The sequence below is a fragment of the Aquarana catesbeiana genome, linkage group LG01, assembly GCF_042186555.1.
Source record: "Aquarana catesbeiana isolate 2022-GZ linkage group LG01, ASM4218655v1, whole genome shotgun sequence".
NCBI classification, from domain to species: Eukaryota; Metazoa; Chordata; class Amphibia; order Anura; family Ranidae; genus Aquarana; species Aquarana catesbeiana.
The window spans coordinates 98,989,860-99,007,067 of record NC_133324.1 but is presented as its reverse complement, the minus strand read 5'-3'; the positions used below and the strand labels follow the sequence as shown (position 1 = coordinate 99,007,067).

Here is a 17,208-nt window from a genome sequence, read left to right as displayed (position 1 = left end):
CAGAACAAGCAAGCTGGAAAGGAAGAAGTCACAATGCCTGATACGAATATACTAAAGTTAATTGTTTAAAGTGACAACCAGACAAACAGCATTTTTCAGAGGGCAGCAAAGGCACAGGTTTATTTTACCTGTTATGTTTGCGCAGTAGTATTGTATACTGTAAAATAAAGTGGAACATTTTTGAGTGTGATGAGCTCCTCGAATTTTTGCTTATACATGAGTAAACATTCTCAGGGGCTGCCAAGACAGATGTCCTGCACCCCTGCCAAAATCTTGGGTCATGTGAGTCAACATGGAAACATACACACATGAAGCCGTTCGGCCCCTCTACATCCTCCATCACTGAAGACTTCCCCCTTCCAGGTGGATATCGAACAGTAAAACGTATTGGAATGGTAAAGAGGAACACCTTTCAGAGCAAACCTTTATCTTTTTATTATTTTTGTTAAACATTTCATATTGTAGAAACAAACCATACAAAAGAAAGGGAAGGCAAAAGACAAGATAACACAGAAGTAAGTGCAGATAACAAAACAAATTCTTAATGGAAACCTGACGAGAATAATTGATTTCACTTATCCTTCCTTTTGAAAATACTAATTGCCTGGCTGCTGTGTTAAAGTGATTGAAAAACTTAGTGAAGTGACTGGCTTCCAGTGATACAGAGAGATCAAACAAAGCTTCCTACATAAGTTGTACCTGTTCATCTGTAGCAGAGGCAGGGGCGCTCATACAGGGTGCAGGGGCACCGCCCCCTAATCCATGCGCCCAACCCCTAATCTACATGCAGGGTGCCAGACACATAAATTTTTTTTTTGAAGCACATGATTATAGAGCCCAAGGCTCTAATTGGCTTTAAAAAGTGTGGGCTCGGGGCCAGAGCACTGCAACCAGAGCCCACCCAGTTGTGTGAAATTAGCGAATGAATATTCGCTAATGTCTTCCTGTTTCTCCTCCCGGCCAATCAGGAAGCGGGTCCCAAGAACAGATTGTCCGGGAGTCCTAAGACATGATCTGCCACGAGTCCTAAGTCCAGACTGGCCGGGAGGAGAAGTGACCGGGACTCGGGAGAAGAAGCAGGGTGGAGGGGTAAGTTCAGGGCTGTCAGGGGGTCTGGCAGGTGACAAGCGAACGAAGTGGTGATAGATAGATGGGGGTGGGGGTAAGTGGTGATTGATCGATTGAGTGCTGGGGGTGGGGGGTGGTTGGCTGACTGGGGGGGTTCTTGGCTGTGTGGGGGCCGCTGGCTGTCCCCCCAAGAACATTGAGCACCAGCTACTGATCTGTAGCCCTCTCTTCTCTGCAACCAATCAAATGCCAGAATTTATAAAGCTTGTCTGAGCTGTCAGAAAACAGGGGGCGGAGAGCTGAAGTTACATTCGGCAGATCTTAGTCAGGAGAGCTCTGAGAGTTGATTGAAGTCAAGGGACACATCCAGGGCTGCCGTTAGAAATCATGGGCCCCAGTACAGCTTACCTCACAGGATTAGGGGGGCCCAGTCTCACAGGACGGAATCAGAAGTGGGCAGCATAGGGATGGGGATCGGTGCAGCGGGACGGGAGGACAATTACAGAATGATGCACAGTGTCTGTGTCGCTCCCTCCAGCAGCTGAAAGACGGTTTCTGCCCCTTCATTGGTGGCTTTCAGCTGCTGGAGGGAGATACACAGACACAGTGCATTTTTCTGTAATTGTCCTCCCGTCCAGTCACACCGATCCCCTTGCTGGCTGGGCCCCCCTGAGTGCCCAGGCCCCTATCGACAGGCTTTGAAACACACCCTCTTTAAACAGAACATGGGAACAGGGCTGAGGCTGCCAATCAAAGACTGTGCGCTGGAGCTCCCTCCCCTGTCACCTTTTTTCTCTTGGTGTCAGGAAAATTTGTCAGAAGTGATTCATGCTGATAGCAGAGGAATGAGCCAGCAGACAGAAATTACACTTGGTGCTCTTGAGACAAGTACACACTATAGAGTGATATGCTTTGTTCATATTTCATGTCTGAGGTTTACAACCGCTTTAAGGTATATATGGCTCACTTTTCTCTCATTCAACTCAGCTGAACGAGAGAAAATCATCTGATTTCCCCATCCATGTTATTGTGTGAGGCAGCAGTACTCTTGGCTGCCTGAATACAATGGATGCTACCAAACAGCGACTGCCGCTGACAGGATGAGCTCACATATGATAGGATGACCCCACAGATCCAGTTTTTTCCACCCGGCTCAGTCAGTCTTACGGCTTTGTACTTGATGGTTTCAGTGCATGGGGACCAGTCACACAGATGGAGAGCGCCTGAAGGAATGGAAAGTAAGGTAGGTATTGCAATTTATTCCTCTAACCTTAAACTTAAAGTGGTATTACATCCAAAAGCAAACATTTATTATATATATATATATTTATTATATTGCAGCTTACCAATTCTTAGATGTGAAGGCTGCATTCATTTTCTTTTTTGGGCTTTCTTTCTTCTATTTATTCCTAGTGATCCAATCAGTGTGTCTTTTGTTTTTCCAAAGAACAAGCTCTCTCCATTTAGCACTGACAGGGGTGCTTACAATGATCATCCGTTATTTATGTATTTATTTATTTATTTATGTAAAACCTTTATCTGAAACGGAAAAAAAAAACTGTTTGCTTTAACTACTTATAAAGCATTAGCTGAAGTTTGTTAGTGTGTTAAAATCTTCTATTACACATAAATTTAAGTCCATATATATTTGGACATATGCACACTTTTCATACTTTTGGCTCTGTATGCCACCAGAATAAAATTAAAATGAAACAATCTAAATTAATTTGAAGTGCAGACTTTCAGTGTTAATTTTAGTCTTAATATAGTTAATATAGTTTTAGTCCCATTTTAGTCATATGCAATTGTTTTAGTTTTAGTCGTATTTAGTTGACTAAATCTCCAGTACGTTTTAGTCGACTAAAATCTCCAGTACATTTCAGTAATTGCAATTTAGTTGTAGTCATAGTCTTTTGACTAAAATGGCATTTTAGTTTTAGTCTCATTTTAGTCTTTTGACTAAAATGGCTTTTAGATTTAGTCGTATTTTAGTCATCTCAATTGTTTTAGTTTTGGTCGTATTTTAGTTGACTAAAATAGTATTCATTTAGGCGACTAAAATGTTTTAGTCATTTTAGTCGACTAAAATGATTTAGTCGTTTTAGTCGACTAAATTAACACTGCTTTCAGCTTTACTTCAAGGGTTTGAACATAAATATCAGTACACATTTTAGGAACTGCAAACATTTTTATACACGGTTCCCCCATTTTCAGGGGCTCAATTGTAATTGGACAAATTAATATAATCATATATAAAATGTTAATTTTCAATATTTTGTTGGGAATCCTTTACTGGCAATGACTGCCTGAAGTCTGGAACCCATGGACATTACTAAAGACTGGGTTTCCTCCTTTCTGATGCTTTGCCAGGCTCTAACTGCAGCTGTCTTTAGTTGTTCCTTGTTTGTGGGTCTTTCTGCCTTTAGTTTTGCCGTCAGGAAGTGAAATGCATGCTCAATTTGGTTGAGATCAGGTGATTGCAGAATATTCCACTTCTTTTCCTTCAAAAGCTCCTGGGTTGCTTTTGCAGTGTGTTTTGGATTATTGTCCATCTGTACTGTAAAGGGCCATCCAATCAACTTTGCTGCATTTGGCTGAATCTGGGCTGACAATATATCTCTGAATACTGTAGAATTCATCCGGTTGCTTCTGTTTTCTTTCACATCGTCAATAAACACCAATGACCCAGTGCCACTGGAAGCAATGCATGCCCATGCCATCACACTGCCTCCACCATGTTTTAAAGATGACATTGTGTACTTTAGATCATTAGCTGTTCCAATCCTTCTCCACACTTTTTTCTTCCCTTATTCTGGTACAGATTAATCCTAATTTCATCCATCCAAAGAATGCTTTTCCAGAACTAGTCTGGCTTTTTTAGATGTTTTTTGTCAAAGTCTAATCTGGCTTTTCTGTTCCTCAGGCTTATGAATGGTTTGCCCCTTGTGGTGAACTCTCTGTATTTTCTCTCAATAAGTCTTCTCTTAATTGTAGACTTTGACAATGACACGCCCACCTTCTGTAGAGTGTTCTTCACTTGTCTGTAGGTTGTGAATGGGTTTTCCTTTACCATAGGGAGGATTCTACGATCATCCACCACTGTTGTCTTTCGTGGACGTCCAGGCCTTTTTATGTTGCTGAGCTCACCAGTATGGATGGGCCGAACACCCTCCAGTTCAGTTCACACCAGAACCCCTTTTTTTGGTGAATGGGTAGGGGTACAATGTACCCCTACCCATTCACATAAGGGGGCAGGATCTGGGGGCCCCCTTGTTAAAGGGGGCTTCCAGATTCTGATAAGCCCCCCGCCTGCAGACCCCGACAATCACTGGCCAGGGTTGTCGGGAAGAGGTCCTTGTCCCTATCAACATGGGGACAAGGTGCTTTGGGGGGCACCCCAAACACCCTCCCCATGTTGAGGGCAAGTGGCCTGGTATGGTTCAGGAGGGGGGGCGCTCACCCATCCCCTCCCTTTCCTGTAATGCCAGGCTTCATTCTTGGATAAGGGTCTGGTATGGATTTTGGAGGGGACCCCACACCATTATTTTTTACATTTTGGTATGGAGTTCCCCTTAAAATCTATGCCAGACCCAAAGGGCCTGGCATGGATTATGGGGGGACCCTGCGCCGTTTAAAAAAAATGGTGTGGAGTTCCCCTTAAAATCTATACCAGACCATAAGGGCCTGGTATGGATTTTGGGGGGGGGACCCCACGCCGTTTTTTTCTTAATTCTGTCATTGGGATTCTCCTTAACCACTTCAATACACTGTATTATATACTCTGCACTATATACTCTGCACTGTATTATATATACTACACTGACTGCACTATATATTTTCCACTGTATTATATATACTACACTGATTGCACTATATATACTCTGAACTGTATTATATAAACTACACTGGCTGCACTATATACTCTCCACTGTATTATATATACTACGCTGACTGCACTATATCCTCTTCACTGTATTATATATACTACACTGACTGCACTATATACTATCCACTGTATTATACATACTACACTGACTGCACTATATACTCACCACTGTATTATATATACTACACTGACTGCACTATATACTCTGCACTGTATTATATACACTACACTGATTGCACTATATACTCTGAACTGTATTATATATACTACACTGACTGCACTATATACTCTAAACTGTATTATATATACTACACTGACTGCACTATATACTCTGAGCTGTATTATATATACTACACTGATTGCAATATATACTCTGAGCCGTATTATATATACTACACTGACTGCACTATATACTCTGAGCTGTATTATATATACTACACTGACTGCAATATATACTCTTAACTGTATTATATATTCTACACTGACTGATTGCACACTACAATAACTACCTGCCTAATCTCCATTCATTCACTATATACGGCCGTCGTGTAAGCAGCGGCTTTATATAGTGTGGGGCGTGCACCCTGCCTTTGGCCAATCATAGCTCTCATAGCACATTGCACTGTGATTGGCCAAAGCATACAGGTCAGGTGCATCCTTTGGCCAATCAGCAGCTGTCAATGCACTGTGATGTCAGTGATGGCCTGTTTCACTTGCATGGACAGCTCCTTTGAACGCATGATGTAGGTTCACAGCAATAGGTTCCAAATGCAAATCCCACACTTAGAATCAACTCCAGACCTTTTACCTGCTTAATTGATGAAGAAATAATGAGGAGTAGCCCACACCTTGCCATGAAACAGCTTTTGATTAAATTGTCCAATTACTTTTGGTCCATTGAAAAAGGGGGGGTGGTGGCTATTCTTAAGAGCTGTAATTCCCAAACCCTTCCCCCCGATAATTCCTAAACTCTTCATCCGATTTGGATGTACATACCCTCAAATTAAACCTGAGAGTGTGAACTTTCAGCCCATATCCATTATATAACTATAGCTTGAATATGCTTTGGTAAATACCTAAAAAAAACAAAAATTCTGCTTGTGTTCAAATATATATGGACCTAACTGTAACACTACAGGAGGGGTGTTACTGACCAGATCACCAGATGAAAACAGAGGAAGAAAAACCTTAAAAAAGAAAATGACTGCAGCTACTAAATCTAATGATTGGTAAGCTGCAGTGTATTACATCTTGGGCTTAATACCACTTTTTTTTGACAATACAAATACAAACACACTCTAACAAAAGCATATCATAAAGTAAAATTTCAGATAACAAAACAATAAAATAAATCAAACATATATAACAGTACCAAAGCCATCATGGTATTTCACAGACTAGATAAAAACATTAACGACAAATACTCGTATCTATCATAAGGCATTTATATATACGTATTGACTCATAGGTCATGGATTAGCCTAATGCCCCGTACACAGGGTCGGATTTGTTCGAAGGGAGCTTGTTGTCAAAAATTCCGACCGTGTGTAGGCTCCATCGGACATTTGCCATCAGAATTAAAAAGTTCCATGCATGTTCGCAATCAAGCAGAAGAGCCACACTGGCTATTGAACTTAATTTTTCTCGGCTTGTCGTACGTGTTGTACGTCACCGCGTTCTTGACGTTCAGAATTTCTGACAAGATTTGAGTGACCGTGTGTATGCAAGACAAGTTTGAGCCAACATCCGTCGGAAAAAAAACATGGATTTTGTTGTTGGAAAATCCTATCGTTTGTATTGTAACCAATTGTCAAAGAGTTGATATTTTCCCTTCCTCTCCCCACCACCTGCAGAATGTGAAGTTTTACACTTTATTTACTTGACCTCTCCCTTATGATCTTACCTTTAATCCACCTTAGTCCATTTCACTGTCAGCCCCTGTACCAGATGCCACCGGGAAACTATTATTTATATTCAATCATTATCTTCTTCATCCCGAAGAGGGGCATTGACAAGTGGATTATTTGAGTCCATCCACCAGGACCATATTTTTTTAAATTTACGCCGACATCCCCTATATTTGTAGGTTAATTTTTCTCTTCACAATGTGTAATTAAGAACAGCACATCGCTGTTTATGTGGGTTTAATGAGCATTTACCAGCACCTACTGCACTGCAGGGGGTCTTTTTTTTTTCTGATGCTTAAAGTTGGGTTTTAGAAACCAATGGAGTACAGAAAATTTAGCCAGAATCGACTGAAATTTGAGGCCTATATGGCCTCAAAGTTGCAGTGCTGAGTCTACAGCAAGAGCTCTGCAAGTCTACAGCATGAAAATTCAGCCACAGTGACCCCTGTGGTGGGATGACTATGGCACAACATAACTGAACCAGAACCTGCAGCAGACTTGCAGAATATTTGCAAGGAAAGTTGATCTGGAGTCATGCAATGCAGACTTGCTGCAATTGTGCAACAAACTTGTGAAGCCTGGCAAGTCTAGCAATAGCTTAGCAAGTCATTTTCAAACTTGCAGCACAATTGCTTGCTATCTGGGCATTGCTGTCAGTGGGAGGAATGGTGCCCTATCATTGATGTCTGTTGGAAGAATGGTGCCCCATATTTGATGTCAGTGGGAGAATTAGTTCCCCATCTCTGGTGTCAGTGGGAAGAATAGTACCTCATTGTTGATGTCAATGGGAGGAATAGTGCCCCATCATAGTCAGTGGGAGGAATAGTGTCCCATTGTTGGTGTCAGTGGGAGAGGAATAGTGATCCATCATTGGTGTGAGTGGGAGGAATAATGCCCCATCATTGGTGTCAGTGGAAGGAATAGTGCCCCATCATTGGTGTCAGTGGGAGGAATAGTGCCCCTTCATTGGCGTCAGTGGGAGGGATAGTGCCCCATCTTTGGTGTCAGTGGAAGGAAGATGCCTCATATCAAGGGAAGGAATAGTGGCCAAGGGCCAGATAAAGGCACGCAAAAGGCCACATCTTGCCACCGGGCCACAGTTTGAAGACCCCTTGTCTAGGGGAACAAAAAAAAGATTTACTTACCCAATTCTCCACTTCTAGCCGCAGCTAGACCAGTCTCCGCAGCTTCTTCTTCTGTCCCATGCCGCAGCAGTATATGGTCCTGATGTCAGTAAAACCAAAGCAGGGTCCACCGCCGAAGCTTGAAGGACACCTTCTGCCGGGCGGAGCAGAGGATCAGGTGAATAAAACTGTTTCTCTTCTACCCTAGACAAAACGAGATATTAACCACTGCAGTGCAGACACAGCCTCACTGCTAGGAATCATTTTTTTAGCTGCCTGGAGTTGGGCTTTATTGCTTTAGCTATAATAACTTGTAGGTCATTGTCCTGCAAGGAATATAGAGATAAGTTGTACTGGCTGTTCTCCAATCTTCACTAGCTGCATGCTTGCTTCAGATCTGTGGCTCGTAAGTCTTTAAACCTGAACTCCAGAAAGATATAAATAATTTAGCCAAAAACTTTGAATTTTGGATATATTGGGGAACGGTCACTGGCACTGGAATAGGTGTCCCCATTGGAAGATGCCCCTCTATTACCATTTCAGTGGCAACTTTAAAATTAAATTCCAGAAATTGCAAAAAAAATAAAAAACTTGGCATGGGACTCCACCTCACTGCAAGGGTTAAATGCTCATTAAAGTGGAACTTAAAACAAAAAATGAAAAAATGCAAAGAGGCAGGCTCTTTATTGCAGAAGAAATGCACCTCCCTGCTTGACTTAAATCCCCTGCAGAATGTACGCTGAGCTGCGTATACACAGCTCAGTTTACATTCCAGCACACTGTACAAGCAGGAATGATATCATCCCGTGCTGGCCGAACAAATTGTTATGAGACCGGCAAAGAAGTCGGGGAGAAGATGCCGACACCACATGGGCATTGGACTTTAGGAGCATAGGTGAGTATTTTTGCCTTTAGTTCAACTTTAAGTCTAGGGAGTCGAAAAAAAGGCTGTACTTATCTCCTCGCTCCTCCAGCTGTCGGCACTCTTCTCTCTAATGTTCTTGGCTGTGTCCAGGCTCTAGTCATCTATTGGACCTGCATTGTACTTGATCAGCACACGGCCGTGCCTTAGAGAAGAGGCTGGGTAGGACTAATCATACAGATGGAGGGATCCTGCCAGAGCAAGGAATAAGGTAACTATTACACCCTATTCCATTACTCCTAGACCTAATGAGCATTAAACCCTTGAAGAGCAGAACGGGTCACTTCAATCGTTTTTTGTTTTTTTTGCTTTGTTTTGTTTTTTCCTGCAAGGGAATTTTTTTGTCTGTAGTCTGAAATTAGGCTTTAAAATTTTGGATTTCCCATCACTTTCTGGATTGTCCCAGTAACAGTGGGCACCAGGACAAATTCAGAGAGAGCAATGAAAAGCCAGCACAGGTTTTGACCTTTCCAGACTCCTCCCAAACTCTTTTTTGACTTTAGGCTATAAAATCCTCCTTTGTTATTTATTTCAGATCCTCCTTCCAAAGTACTACGATAAAAAGTAGTGGTCTCCAAACTGCGGCCCAGGGGCCAGATGCAGCCCTTGCCTACTTTTTATCTGGCCATTGGCTCCCGCTGCTGTCAATCAAACTCAGTTAGCCAATCAGGAGAGAGAGGGGATGGGCCGAACCACGGCTCCGTGTCTGAATGGATACACAGAGCTGTGGCTTGGCTGCTTGCTTTGGGGCACTCAACAGCAGGGAGGGGCCAGGAGCACTGAAGAGGGACCCAAGAAGAGGAGGAGGAGGATCCAGGCTGCCTGTGCAAAACCACTGCACAGAGCAGGTAAGTATGACTTGTTTGTTATTAAAAAAACGAGACTTTACAATCACTTTAGAACATTTACCTGTCCACGAATCTTCACCCCAGCCAATTTTTCAATCGGCTCTCGGGTGCTGCCATCACTATTTTTTGAAAAGGAAACCGGCGAGGAAGCCTTGCAGGTTCACATCCGGTTCACTACTGCACATGCGTGAAGCACGCTGCACTTTGTGAATGGCCCAGTGGCGGGGGGAAGGAGGAGGGGGCCAAACTTCTGGTTGACTTCGCCGAGGCGAGATCAGCCAGAAGTGGGAGTGGGTATCTGTCAAAACCAGATACCCGTTCCCCCTTTCCCCTGAAAGGTGCCAAATGTTGCAGCGGAAGGAGGGGGGGCAAACAAGTGGAGTTTCCCTTTTTTGGGTGGAGCTCCACTTTAGGTCTGAAAAGCAGCAAACTGGCCCTTTGTTTAGAAAGTTTGGAGACTCCTGATATAAAGCCTACAACTATATAAGAGAACAACAAATAACACGGCAAACAAGTCCACAAGAAGGTAGACAGTGAGGAATTGGTGATAGTAGGACTCAGTGAATGCATGTTCACTTCAAATAGCCAACCATATGAAGGTGAACTAAAACAAAATGGATTTCCTTGGCACATGATTGGATCATTACAGACTGCACAGTTTCACTGGGATACACTAACTGCCGCTGAATTAATTTACATAATTTGGGTCTCAGAAGTATTTGATTCCTCCCTTGTATTCTCCAGAGAAGCTGCTTGTCTTTCTCTCTCTTCATTCACATAAATGTCAATGGTCCTCAGGGAGGTCACTTGGGAAGATTTCAGGGGATCTTCATGCTGCCCATCACATGCTCCAATGATCACTATCAGTTTTTCTGCTGAGTTTTTCCTTCAGATTTACCAAAACCATATAATATGAGGTCAAACCTTAGGAGTTTCAATGTGTTTGCAATCAGGCAGACCCTTGCACTACATGGTTTTGGTAAATCTGAAGGAAAAACTCAGCAGAAAAACTGATAGTGTGTATGGGGCTTAATACAACCTGTTTATATTAGTCCCTTCCTGTTATGTCACAAAGGACTAAATGCCATCAAAACACAAGTACAATATCATCCCTGACACTTACCTGGCCATGTCCCCAGACTGTGTGCTTACCTACAGAGAGGGCCCCACTCCCACCAACAGAGTCACAGGAATAATCCACCCATCAACTCTAATGTCCATCTGTCATCCGCCATTTAGTCTGTGTCTTACTTATCAGTGTACTCTATCTATCTATCTATCTATCTATCTATCTATCTATCTATCTATCTATCTATCTATCTATCTATCTATCTATCTATCTATCTATCTATCTATCTATCTATCTATCTATCTATCTATCTATCTATCATGGAGTGCAATGAAGGGGTTAGTGGGCCCCTCCCCCACTGTATGGGATATTAGAATGTACCGGTTGGTGTTGCTGCAGTAGTAGGGGACATGGACAGTATAATCGGATTGTGTCTCCCGGTAATCCGGCCCCCAGTGCGGCTGCCTCTCTCTCCAATATCACTAATGTGACTTGTATTGGCTGCATTAGACAGATGTTGGGCTGTGTGTGTATCTCTGATCCCTGGTAATACTTTCACTGGCATTACATTCACAATCCACTCCTTTTACTTTTCTGCAATCTGTCAGAGTGGTGAGGAGCAGAGAGAGATGGAGGAGCAGAGGGATGGAGGAGCAGAGGGAGTGGAGGAGTGGAGGGATGGAAGAGCGGAGGGATGGAGGAGCAGAGGGATGGAGGAGTGGAGAGATGGAGGAGCGGAGGGATGGAAGAGCGGAGGGATGGAAGAGCGGAGGGATGGTGGAGCGGAGGGATGGAGGAGCGGAGGGATGGAGGGAGCAGAGGGATAGAGGAGTGGAGGGATGGAGGAGCAGAGGGATGGAGGAGTGGAGGATGCAGGAGCAGAGGGAAGGAGGAGTGGAGGGATGGAGGAGCAGAGGGATGGAGGAGTGGAGGGATGGTGGAGCGGAGGGATGGAAGAGTCGGAGGGATGGTGGAGCGGAGGGATGGAGGAGCGGAGGGATGGGAGGAGCAGAGGGATGGGAGGAGTGGAGGGATGGAGGAGCAGAGGGATAGAGGAGCAGAGGGATGGAGGAGCAGAGGGATGGAGGAGCAGAGGGATGGAGGAGTGGAGGATGCAGGAGCAGAGGGAAGGAGGAGTGGAGGGATGGAGGAGCAGGAGGGATGAGGAGTGGAGGGATGGAAGAGCGGAGGATGTGTGAGTGGAGGGGATGAGGAGCAGAGGGAGTGCAGAGATGGGAGGAGCGGAGGATGAGAGCAGAGGATGAGGCGTGAGGGATGGAGGAGCAGAGGGATGGAGGAGCGGAGGGGATGGAGGAGTGGAGGGATGGAGAGCAGGAGGATGAGGATGGAGAATGGAGGAGCGAGGGATGGAGGAGTGGAGGATGGAAGAGCGAAGGATGGTGGAGCGAGGATGGAGGAGCGAGGATGGAGGAGCAGAGGAGATGGAGAGTGGAGGTGTGGAGCAGGGATGGAGGAGCGAGGGATGGAGTCAGAGGGATGGAGGAGGCGGAGGGGATGGAGAGCAGAGGAATGGAGAGTGGAGGGATAGAGGAGCAGGAGGGATGGAGGGAGTGGAGGATGGAGAGGCATGGAGGAGTGGAAGGATGGGGAGCAGAGGGATGGAGGAGGCGAGGGATGGGATGGGGGAGCAGAGGGATGGAGGAGCGGAGGGATGGAGGAGCAGAGGGATGGAGGAGTGGAGGGATGGAGGAGCAGAGGGATGGAGGAGTGGAGGGATGGAGGAGCAGAGGGATGGAGGAGTGGAAAGGATGGGGGAGCAGAGGGATGGAGGAGCGGAGGGATGGAAGAGCGGAGGGATGGAAGAGCGGAGGGATGGTGGAGCGGAGGGATGGAGGAGCGAGGGATGGAGGAGCAGAGGGATGGAGGAGTGGAGGGATGGAGGAGCAGAGGATAGAGGAGCAGAGGGATGGAGGAGCAGAGGGATGGAGGAGCAGAGGGATGGAGGAGTGGAGGGATGCAGAGCAGAGGGAAGGAGGAGTGGAGGGATGGAGGAGCAGAGGGATGGAGGAGTGGAGGGATGGAAGAGCGGAGGGATGGTTGAGTGGAGGGATGGAGGGAGCAGAGGGATGGAGGAGCAGAGGGATGGAGGAGCGGAGGGATGGAGGAGCAGAGGGATGGAGGCGTGGAGGGATGGAGGAGCAGAGGGATGGAGGAGCAGGGGGATGGAGGAGTGGAGGGATGGAGGAGCAGAGGATGGAGGAGTGGAGGGATGGAGGAGCGGAGGGATGGAGGAGTGGAGGGATGGAAGAGCGAAGGGATGGTGGAGCGGAGGGATGGAGGAGCGGAGGGATGGAGGAGCAGAGGGATGGAAGAGTGGAGGGATGGTGGACGCAGAAGGGATGGAGGAGCGGAGGGATGGAGGAGCAGAGGGATGGAGGAGCGGAGGGATGGAGGAGCAGAGGAATGGAGGAGTGGAGGGATGGAGAGCAGAGGGATGGAGGAGTGGAGGGATGGAGGAGCAGAGGGATGGAGGAGTGGAAAGGATGGGGGAGCAGAGGGATGGAGGAGCGGAGGGATGGAGGAGCAGAGGGATGGAGGAGCGGAGGGATGGAGGAGTGGAAAGGATGGAGTAGCGGAGGGATGGAGGAGTGGAAAGAATGGAGGAGTGGAGGGATGGAGGAGCAGAGGGATGGAGGAGTGGAAAGGATGGAGGAGCGGAGGGATGGAGGAGCGGAGGGATGGAGGAGCAGAGGGATGGAGAAGCAGAGGGATGGAGGAGCGGAGGGATGGAGGAACAGAGGGATGGAGGAGCAAAGGGATGGAGGAGCAGAGGGATGGAGGAACAGAGGGATGGAGGAGCGGAGGGATGGAGGAGCAGAGGGATGGAGGAGCAGAGAGATAGAGGAACAGAGGGATGGAGGAGTGGAGGCGCCACACACACACAGGGGGCCTTCATATACACCGTCCGGCCAATATAGTGTGGGCTGCTGCCTGGTATCATCAGGCCAAATGAGTGGAGGAGGGGAACAGGAGAGAGAGAGAGAGAGAGAGAGAAGAGAGGAATGGAGGGGGATAGAGGAGAGAGAAGGAGGGAGAGCAAATGGGAGAGAGATAAAAGGAGAAGAGAGAGAGGAGAGGTGTGGGATCAAAAAGAGAGGAAAAGAGAAGAGATAAGAGAAAGTGCAGGAAGAAGAGAGTGAAACAGAGAAAGGGAGAGAGAAAGAGCAAAATAGAGAGTGGAATAGAAGTGCAGAGAGGGGTGGAAAAAGAGAGAGAAGGAGAGAGAGGGGGGAGAGAGAGAAGGGGAGAGAGAGAGAGAGAGAGAGATGGGGGACGAGCAGAGATGGATGAAAAAAGAGAGAAGGGAGAGAGAGAGAGGGGGGTAGAGAGAAAGGGGGAAAGAGAGGGGGGGAGAAAGTGAGGAAAATAGAGAGAGTGGAACGAAAGAGAGAAGGGGAGAGAGAGAGGGGGGGTAGAGAGAAAGGGGGAAAGAGAGAGGGGGGGAGAAAGTGAGGAAATAGAGAGAGTGGGATGAAAGAGAGAAGGGGGAAAGAGAGAGGGGGGAGGAGAGGGGAAAAGAGAGAGAAAGTTAGGGAGAGAGATAAAAAAGAGAGAGAAGGGGAGAGAGAAAGAGAGGAAAAAAGAGAGAGGGGAGAGAGAGAGAGGAAAAAAGAGAGAAGGGGACAGAGAGAGGAAAAAAAGAGAGAAGGGGAGAGAGAGGGGGAGAGGGGGGAAGGGGGGAGAGTGAGAGAAAAAAAGAGAGAGAAGGGGAGAGAGAAAGAGGAAAAAAGAGAGAAGGGAAGAGAGAGGGAAGAGAGAGAGAGAGAAAGATGGGGGGGGGGGCAGAAGAGCAGAGATGGATGAAAAAAGAGAGAAGGGGGGAGAGAGGGAGAGGGGGGAGAGAGAGAGAGCGAGGGAAAAAAAGAGAGAAGGGAAGAGAGAGGGAAGAGAGAGAGAGAGATGGGGGGGGGGGGCAGAAGAGCATAGATGGATGAAAAAAGAGAGAAGAGGGGAGAGAGAGGGGGGAGAGAGAGAGAGAGAGAGAGAGAGAGAGAGAGAAAGAGAGAGGGAAAAATAAGAGAAGGGTAGAGAGAGAGGAAAATAAAGGGAATGAAAAAGATCGATAGAGAGAAAGAGAGAGAGAAAGAGAGAGAAACAGATGGAGAGAGAGAAACAGAGAGAGAGAAAGTGAAGGGCAGAGAGGGATGAAAAAGGGAGAGAGAAGGGGAGAAAGAGAGGAAAAAGGAGAATGCAAAAGATTGGGAGAGAGATGTTAGGGAGAGAAAGGGAAAGAAAAGGGCATAGAGGGATGAAAAAAGAGAGAGAGAGGGAGAAAGAGAGACAAGGAGAGAGATAGAGAAAGAGAGAGGAAAAAAGAATACGCAAGAGAGAGAGAGGGAAAGAGAGATAAACAGAGAGAGGGAAATAGAAGAGGGATGAAAAAGAGAGAGAAGGGGAGAGAGAGAGGAAAAAGGGAATGCTAAGATTGAGAGAGAGATGTTAGCGAGAGAGTGCAAAACAGAGAAAGGGAAAGAGAAGGACAGAGAGGGATGAAAATAGAGAGAATGTAAAAAAAAAAGAGAGAAGGGGGGAGAGAGAGAGAGAGAGGAAAAAGAGTATGCAAAGATTGAGAGAGAGAGAGAGAGAGAGAGAGAGAGAAAATAAAAATAAAATAATAATAGAAAGAAAAGAAAAAGAGAGATAAAAGTTGAAAGAAAAGGCTAAAGAGGTAAAGAGGGAGATGGAAAACGAGATATTATACTGATATACAGGGAAAGAGAGAAAATGGGGGAGAGAGAGTAGTTGGAGAAAAGGAAGAAGGACAGTGTAAAGGGAATAAATAAATAAAGGGAAAAGGGAAGAGAGAGAGAGAGAAGAGAGCAGCCAAAATATAAGAAGAGAGACAGTGACAGCAGACTGTGAGAGAAGAGGGGGAATGGTGAATTCAGGAGACAGATGAATGAGGTGAGAATAATAAAGGAGAGATAAGTGGGAGGAAGGTAAGAAGAGATGAGGGACAGGCAGAATCAGAGGAAGGGGAAATGGGGGAAGACAGAGGTAGGAGCAGAGAAAAGGAGGACAGCACCGATTAACTCTTACCTCCCAGACTCATCTTGAGTATGTCATACTGATGATGGACTCTCATTGGTTGCCTGCTACCTACCTGCAGTCACCCCCATTCCTCCATGGATCTGGTGTCCCATGTCCTGCCAGATGACCACCAACGCTGCAGAACTTCTATTCCTCCCTTTGTGTCTACCTCCAAGGATTGAAGCTGAATGCTGTGTGTATGAGTGAATGTGTGCATCTCCTCTGATTTCCCTTCCCAGTCTGAGCCGCAGAAATGAAACACATATGCTGCTCCGTCTCCTTATATTTCCAAATGTCTCTGGCACTATTGTCCCTGCACTCTGTGCAACGTGTAAAGTGGAAACACATGCAGGAAAAAGCCCATCCAAGGCACACACAATAATACCTCCAGTAACCTTCCTGCCCAGCTCAGACTGTAAATTATATGTCAGCTTTCTTTCTTTTTTTTTCCTTTTTCTTTTATTTCTTTTTTCTTTTCTTTTTTTTTTTTTTTTTTTTACTATAGTAAATGTATTATTTTCTGATGAACACAAGGGCACATCAGTCTGAAATTCTATCATTTCCATGTGAGTGGACAGCAAGTGTGGGGATCAATAGGGAGCCGATCTATAAATCAAGCCCTGGTGTCACGACAAATCAAAATAATGCTTCTATTATTTCAATCGATAGACCATTTTTATGCGCAACATCTGATGCACAAAGTGTCGCAGTGTGTGTGAGTGTGTATGTGTGTGTCTCATGTGTACACCCCTTCCTAGTATATCAACAATCCATCTGTAATCGTGTCAATAGCAGTAAATACATCACTGGGTTCTAGAGTCACCTCCTCATGTGACATCATCAGATAATGACGTCATCAGACAAATCAACTTCTGCCTATTCAAGGTTTTTTGGAAGGCAAGCTAAAAAGCATTAAATTCTTTTAATAAAATAACGTTTGTTGTGAAAGCATTTAATTACTTAAAACAACATATTTTTGTTTTTAAATACATTACATTCTTTTTTTTAATATTTTGGATTTAAAAGCATTCGATTGATTCAAATTATTATTTTGTTTATAGCATTAAATAATAGCAATAATAATAATAATAATAATAATAATAATAATAATAATAATAATAATAATAATAATATATAACAATAAATAGAAAAACTGCAATAAAAAAAATAAACGGTCACAAATAAAATACGATTTTTGTACTTTATTAGACTTTATTTAGAACAGATTATTTTTTCATAAATACCGTCTTTTTTTCCCAGAGCCTTTACAAAGACTTCTTAACAAATGTGTGTATTTTTACAGTACAGCTCCATCTGTCTGACATCAATAAA

At 45.1% G+C, this 17,208-nt stretch overlaps 1 long non-coding RNA gene across 1 annotated transcript; it reads right to left on the bottom strand.

Annotated features, from left to right (window-relative positions):
- Nucleotides 1-556: 556 nt before the first annotated feature.
- On the bottom strand, nt 557-16,850 carry LOC141133077 (uncharacterized). Its single transcript, XR_012243007.1, has 3 exons — nt 15,950-16,850; nt 2,415-2,607; nt 557-2,291 (listed from the first exon to the last, which is right to left on the bottom strand). It is a non-coding gene; the product is annotated as an uncharacterized lncRNA (long non-coding RNA).
- Between the last annotated feature and the right edge of the window lie 358 nt (nt 16,851-17,208).